Consider the following 7,827-nt stretch of genomic DNA (forward strand, 5'->3'; position numbering starts at 1 on the left):
CTCATGAGTGGGTCTGTAGTGTTCAGATTCGGTTCAGCATGATAATGTAGCATTTGGGGAGAACAATGCACCCCAGAAGAACAGCCCCAGAGGCCAAGATGCAAAAGATGTCCACAGCCACCTTGGCCTTGCCCTTGGTACTCAGGTAGGTTGGCACGAAGGAGTCCTAAACAGCGAAGAAGACCTGCATGCTGAAGGTGATGCACTTGGTTTTAGTAAAGCTTTCTGGCAGTTTCCTAGCTTGGAAAGCCACTGTGAAGCTCCTCTAAAAGAACCATGGAATCTGGGCAATTCCTGTACAGTTTGGTGAGCCTTCAGGTGGCCAGGCTCTGACCACTGTGTTGGGTCCGTGAAAGCTGATGACCTACAGCCAAAGGTCCACAGTTTAGGAGCTCTTAGAAAGTGGAATTGACATTATGTCCTTGCAGTACTTCTGCTCAGGGTTCACATTCTCTTATTGGATAGCAGAAATCATGAAAAGCTTGAACAGGCCAGTCCAGTGCCACCACACGTCCTTTTCTCCTCCAACGACTCAGCTTCCCAGCTCAGTTCAATTCACCATTGGATGTACCACATTCTTCACGAACTTTTATTTGTTTTTGTGGGGCCACCCCTAAAAAAATCCCCAAATTGGGATCTACTTTTGTTGTGACTCTGCCCCTGAGTTCACAAGAGTACAATACTAGTCACAAAATCATCAAAGTAAAAACTTCCTTAGTTCTACCGTGACATGAACTTCGAACCCACCTTTGGAAATCCACACCACTGTATCAGTGTGAATGGTGAAGGCTTCTCCTGGAAGAACTTCTGGGTCCATCTGTCCAACTTGGAAGCAAGCAGAAGATACGTTTTGCATTAAAATCCAGTTCATAATATCACCCTCCCCTGACCCCAGCATCTCTCTCTCTCTCATTCTCTCTTTGTCTCTGTCTCTCTTTCTCACACACACACATTCTCTCTCTCTCTCAAAAGAGGCTTTTCTTCAATCATTGTTGCTAAGCTAGGCATTCCACAACATAGCAAGAATCTGAAATGGACGAGACAGTAAACAAATGTAGCAATTGAACATGTGTTCTGAGATCCATTATCATTGCTCATCTACGGAGATCCCAAAAGGACTGGGCTCACCTAAACCATGTCCAAAGGCATGGTGGGATTTAAAATGCTATTTTGAATTTCTTTATCCTGAGATTCTAGGAACATGGAATACCCATGTCATTTGAAAGGAGCCAGCATCTTCGAAACCAGGTAATGGTCAAACCTTGGTTCTTTCCAAAAGGACTTTTTCAATGGAGAGAACAGGGGTTCTGTGTAGAACAACTCATCCATCATGACTGCAAGGTGGAACTGCCGTGACATTCTAATTCACCTGGTGTAACTGCTAGGAGATTTCTCTTCTTGTTCTCCATTGTTTTGCTTAACATGGAAGATGCGTCTTCATTGGGCACTAAGTTCTCAAAGCGCGGCACTTGAGGCTTTCTTGTCTTCTGTTTACTTACTGCATGCCTGTATCTGTCATGCACGCAGGTGGATGGAGGGCTTTGGTGGGAATGGTGGCTCAGACTCTGAGGAGGGGCAGTCGATAGTTGACTCAGCCATGGCTCAGAGTTCTCACTTTGGTACTGGAGTTTTTGAGACTAGCAAGGCCCCAGCTGCCCAATCTCCCCAACTGAGCCAGCCCAAGCCAGCTCTGTATCAAAGCACTTCAAGGACAACCACTGAACCCCCTCCCTCCTGGCTGTGGGAAAGAAGCCTATCAACTGAGGAATTGGTTTTAAAGAAGATACTGTGCGGAAATGGACAGACTGACTTTTCTCTTAAGGAAAGAGAAGACACGTACTACTATCAAACATGGGACTTTTTTATCATTGGTTAGAGAAATGGGATTATACTTAGGGCTGAAATATACATCCATTGTAAAGAGAGTCAGATAACTCACTATGTCTGATGTCTTTGGAATACTTGTTTTAATTGGTAAACAATAATAAAAACTTGAAAATCCAGAAAGAAGCCAGTGGAGAACAGGCTGGGGAGGGGGTTCTTGAGAGGAGACTTGACACTCCAGGAAACGTGGATGTAATAGCCCATTTAAGTAAGTGCATGCACCCACTGGCTAGATGAATTAGGAGCTCAATGAGAGTAATGTTGGCATGCCCAGTTCCATAGTGCGCCTCCCTCCAGACACAGACCACAAAGGGTTCCTAAGAATAGCTTTGGGTGAAGGGGGACAGAGTGAGGGCCAGCATTCCACCTGCTATGTGTGTTTTGAGGCTTCTGAATATGTAGTCTTCTGTATGGAATAAAGACTCTTCCAAGAATTGCTGAAGTGGCTGTCTTGTTTGGAAGGGGACATCTAGCTCCCAACAGTATCATTCTTTGCGGGTTTGCCAAGGAGACGAGGAAAGCACGCTCCAAAGGGGGGTTAGCTGGAAGTCTTGGCCTTCTGGGGAGAAGGAACCTAGTAACATAGAAACAGAATAAGTCAGAAGGGGTCTCCAGGGCCATCTAGTCTGACTCCCAGCACCAGCCGGCTTCACTCACAACATGCCCACCATGTGCACATCCAGCCTATCTTTGGACACCTTCACTGATGGGGCCTCAACAACCTCTTGTGGAAGCCCATTCCACACCCTCGGGGTCCTGACCATCAGGGAGAACTTTCTGGCATCCAAATGGAACCTTGGTTCCCTGAGCTTTGCTCCATTGGAGTGCACCCTGCCTTCCTCTGCAGGGGAGAACAGGTCGCTACCCATCTCCATGTGACACCCCCTCACATACCTGTATGTCACCGATAGATCCCCTCAAAGTCTCCTCTTCTCCAGGCTGAAGAGACCCAGTTCCCTCAGTCTTGCCGCATACCCCATCCCCTGCCCCCTGGAAACTGGCCTCCTGCTTTTCTGCTGCTCAGAAAAGAGGCACCAGACCCCCAGGTCTTCCTCCAACCAACTAGTCTGAGTAAAGCACTGAATGTCTTTATTGGGGGATCTCTTCACAGCTGGGGGGCTGAATATGGTTTCAGAGAAGTGTTGGGAATTCTGATTCCCATGTGAAAAGCCAAAAAGCAGTGCTGGAATGGACAGCCCATTGCTTTGGTCCCGCAAGTCTTTTCTTGCATGCAAATGGAGACAAAGACTAAAAATCCCAAATAATTTTAACTTAACAACCTTCTTGACCCTTGGGAGACGCATTTCCACTTTTTAGAATGGGGATGAAGCTTCACAGAAACTTTGATGTCATCAAACAGCTAGTGGGCAGGGGAAAACAGGTGTCATTTGGACCAGAAGAAGAAGCAAAAGGGTGCTCACAAAAGGCTCCAGCAAGGCATGGGGGATGGCTGCCATGATGTCACCCATGCAGAAATGTACTAGCTTAATGATGCGACTTCTCCGAGTCTCCATGTGGCATAGGGAACCGCATGATCCTCACCACTGCACATGAGCATAGGGACAAAACTTGACTTGGTTTCCTGGGTTGCAGGGAGGGCTTGCCTGATTCTTCCCTCCCTCACAGCACTCTCCTCTGCTGCTCCTCACTCAAATATCCATGTCCTTCAGGGGATGGGATGGACACAGAAGACCAGCCAGCGGGAATATAGCCCTTCACAAGCTAGCCTCCCTCCTGCATTTCCTTTCAGGATCAGGCCATTTCTACCCAACCAAGGTAGCTCTTGTGAAAGGCTGACATTAACTGCCATGGCTGGATATGCGAAAACCCCTTCCTCCCCCTCCCAACCCCTCAGAAAGAAGTAGAGCTACACCAGACCCTCCACTGCCATTCCAGTTAAGCTCAGCAGCAATCCACTGCTCAATACTGCTTGAGCATTTACCATGCTGACCAGGGAGGATGGGAACTGGAGTCACCACCACTGGGTCACAGCATTGAGGGGCTTTTCAAGAATTAACATCCTCATCAAAGGCCCTGCTCAATGTTTTTCCTTTGGATGGAGGGGAAGAAAAAGGAGTCTCATCAGGAGTGGTTCAGCGTTAGATTTCTTGATGGCCCTCCAGTGGTTGTTGTTGGAGCGTCAGACTTCTTTCCCCCACTTCTCCCATGGAGAGTATAGACAGATACAGACATTTCCATGTGCCTAAGTTCACAGCAGGCAAAATCCTAAACACAACAGAAAATATGCTGTAGAAATGAGAGATAAGTAAGCAATCCTTTCTGGGGATGTGAATTCCCTGAACTCCCGCCCACTTTTCCATGACTATGAGTGTGACTCATAGTGTGACTTGGACAATGCTCACCTGGAAGCAAGCCTGCAATATCTCATTTCTGAGCTTCCCCCTCCTCCTCCTCCTCTTCTTTCATTTTTCTTTTCTTAACATAAACAAATACATAGGAAAACATGTAGAGTAGAAGAAAAACTCGTATACACAGAACAAACTAAAATGAACGAGATAAACAAAGCAGACAGGATTACCAAGGGAATTTTAAACAGGTACAGCCTATATTACAACCCCCCACACTGACTCTCTTTCTATCTTCCCATGCTTTATGAGTTTACCAAAAAGAAATAATTGTTTTATATATTAACAGGTACGGCTTTCCTTTTTCTTTTCCTTCCTCCCCTGAACTTCCATTAATCATGCTAAGCACAATAAAATTTCCATTTAACATTAAATTCTTCTATTTACATAGTTGGTTAACTTTGCCATCACTGCTTATTCTGCTAATGTATTTTTCCATTCCTCAATAGTTGGGGGCAATGTACCCCTGAGTGTGTGTCATGCCTATGCCTCAGCAGAGATGTCTACTCATGAGGAAGAGATAGGAACTGACAGTGAGGGTTTGGCAATTGACCAAGGAGACTTATATTTGAGAACCAGTGCTCAGACAGCCCTTATGCTGCCTGACTCTCAGGCAGCTGAGCAAGAGACCTCTCCTCCATCTCATCCCTCAGCCCCTGAGCATACAATCCCCCTGCAGGCTGATGAGGAAGCATCTGAGAGAGTAGCTTCCTCTGATTCTAGCTCTGGACTGCCTGAAGAAGATGCCCCCCTGGCTCCTAGCTCTGAAGCTGCTGAACAGAGCTCAGGAGAGCAAGAAGACATGGCAGAAAATTTGGCATCCGTCCAAAATAGAAGAGCCTTGACACAACAGACCCAATTACAACAAAGGGACAGGGGTTTGTCACACCCTCAGGCGGAAAGATGAAACAGGAATTTTTGAGACCATGTGATGCTTTTGTAGAAAGTCAGAAAGAAGCGGCAACTGCAGCCGTTAGGGAGCTCATTAGTGGAGCTTATTAGTGACTTCGTAAATCTTGTAGAAAGTAGCAATAAAAGTTGCTAACTGATATACGGCCTGCTGTGTGAGTTAATTGAAATGTGAGACACCTCACAACAGTGTGTGACTTGTGGCTTTTGTTTTCCTTGTGCTGAGGAAGAAGGTTGCTGGCTCCACAAACAGAGTTCACAAAAACTTGTGGTCTTCATGCATGAGAGGAAACCTGAGGGGCATGTAAGCAATCCATTTCTGGGGGTGGGAAATTGAAACCTGAATTTCAAGTAAGATCATAGCAGCACTAACAGGAATTTAAAAGTTTGAAGCTCAGGTGTAACAGAAAGAAAGAAAGAGAAATCTAACAGCAGTGTAATGCTTAAAGAGTTTGCTGAAAGGCTCTATAGATACCTCAAAGGCTGTCACAAAGAAGAAGGTCAAGATCTCCTTGCTGATACTGAAGGGTAGGACACAGAATGATCAAGTCAAGCTGAGAAAGCCCAGACTCAGGCTGGACATCAGGGAACGCTTCCTCACTGCTAGAGCAATTTGACAGTGGAACCAGCTGCCTGGAGAGGTGGTGGGCTCTCCCACACCAGAGACCTTCAAAAAGAAACTGGGCAGCCATCTGAGTAGAATGGTATGTCTCAGTGGCCTGCAACCTGATGGCCTTCATGGGCCCTTCCACCTCCCTATTCTATGTTTCTGTGACTGGATGTCCTTGGAAAATGAGATCTTCCCATGTTGACAGAAAGACAACAATGTACTGTAAGTGCCCAATACATCTCTCTGGGAAATTCATTACACAGCTGCTGTGCCACATCTTAATAGCAACCGTGTAAGACTCAAGCAAGGCCACTTGCCTACACAATGCAATGTAGTGTAGAGATGGGTCACTGAAGACAGATTTGGGCAACATGTCCTCCTGGGCCCAAATGATCTCCCAAGTAGCCTTCTGTGGGACGACCTTCAGGAAACAAGTTTTCTCAGCTGTGAACCTTGGATTGAGATGCTTGCTTTCACGCAGACCCAAGGGCAGATCCCAAAACCTAAAGTCAAATCACTCCACTTGAGGATGCAATGGTGGCCTAAAAGTAGCCTTTCTTCTCTGCTACAGCCACCACATCTGCCCTGTGCCTGCGTACCACCACATCAGTTTTGACTTACATGTCATGTGAGCTCTCACACTTTTCCTGCTTGCTTCATAGCCCAAATCTCTCCAGAAATTCAGGTAGTCCCCTGAGCCCAACAGCACCAGAGAGAATGCTTAGGCAGAACATGGAGACTAGAACCTGATTAGGGGAGTCCTGCCATGCCAAGAAAAACATTCCCTAGAACATTTGGGGATCTCCAAAATTTTGCAGAGCTACACAAATAGTTCCCCTTCCTCCTGAAGGACATCATAGACACGAACAGATCAGACACATGTCATCTAGCAATTCCTTCTTGCCAGCTCCAGCTCTTCCCTTTCATCAGTTCATCCATCCATGTTGATCAACTTTGGCATAAGGCTGAATTTCATCTTGGGTTTAGGTTCTCAGATTTACAGAGGCCCAAGGGCAGAACTAGATGATTAAAGTCAAGGCCAACTGGCCCACAGAGAAGTGAAGAGTGAATTCATTTTTTTCCCCTGCCCCTGAAGTCTGAAGGGAACCGAGAACTCTCAAATAGTTGTTCTTTCTTTACCCTGGAATTATCAACATGACAGTTGTTCCTGAGGAATCCCCCGTGGATTTCCAACCAGCAAGCAATAACAAAGAAGGCCTGGAGAAAGCATGCATAACATAAATATGCCCTGAGCCCTTCCTGTGGCTTGGCTGGGATGCAATCACTTGGCACCTTCCCATCTCTTGCTAAGATCTATTCAGCTCCCTGTTCTGCTTGTTGCTCACGCAGGAAAAATGCTTTTTCCACCAATGATCTGGCTACTGCTGTTGCCCTTTTGGCTGCTGTCTCAGGCCACCCAAATGATGCTGAGGACTGCATATCCTGTGACCTGGCCCTTCAAGCAGCAAAAAGACTATTACAGCCAAGGAGACCTCATTGTGGGTGCAAATTTACCACTTGGCAGTCATACTTACACCAGGACACAGGATTTTCATGCATCGCCCCATTTAGAGACCTCCACTATATCAGTGTAAGTGTCCACAAGACGGATTTGGGGCCGATGCTTGTTTGGCTCCCAGATCCGAAGGCTGCCTCTAGAGATAAGAACCAGAGATGCTGCTGACGTTCCAAATGTCCTCATTTGATGTGAGTCTCAGAGGCTTGTCATGACTGGCTGTGACCAATCATAGAGGTTTCTTCTCATTCTGAGGGGCTTTGTTCAAGGAGCAGAGGTGAAGCAGAGTTAACCAATCATTTGGTTTTCTGTTTACAACCTAGTTATCAACCCCCCTCCCTTCCTAAGGAAGGCATCACCCTCCTGCTATGCACTGTAGAGCTGAAATGAAGAAAGCCTGGGAACAACTTAAGTCAACAATGTGATGAGGCTGCAAATAAGGCAAATGCTATTATAGGCTGTATTAAAAGAAATATCACTTCCAAATCCTTGAAGCACTAGTTCCCCTTTACTCTACACTGGTTAGACCTCACCTGGAGTGC

This window comes from Varanus komodoensis, unplaced genomic scaffold (assembly GCF_004798865.1).
Source record: "Varanus komodoensis strain SLA01 unplaced genomic scaffold, ASM479886v1 scaffold202, whole genome shotgun sequence".
Taxonomy (NCBI): Eukaryota; Metazoa; Chordata; class Lepidosauria; order Squamata; family Varanidae; genus Varanus; species Varanus komodoensis.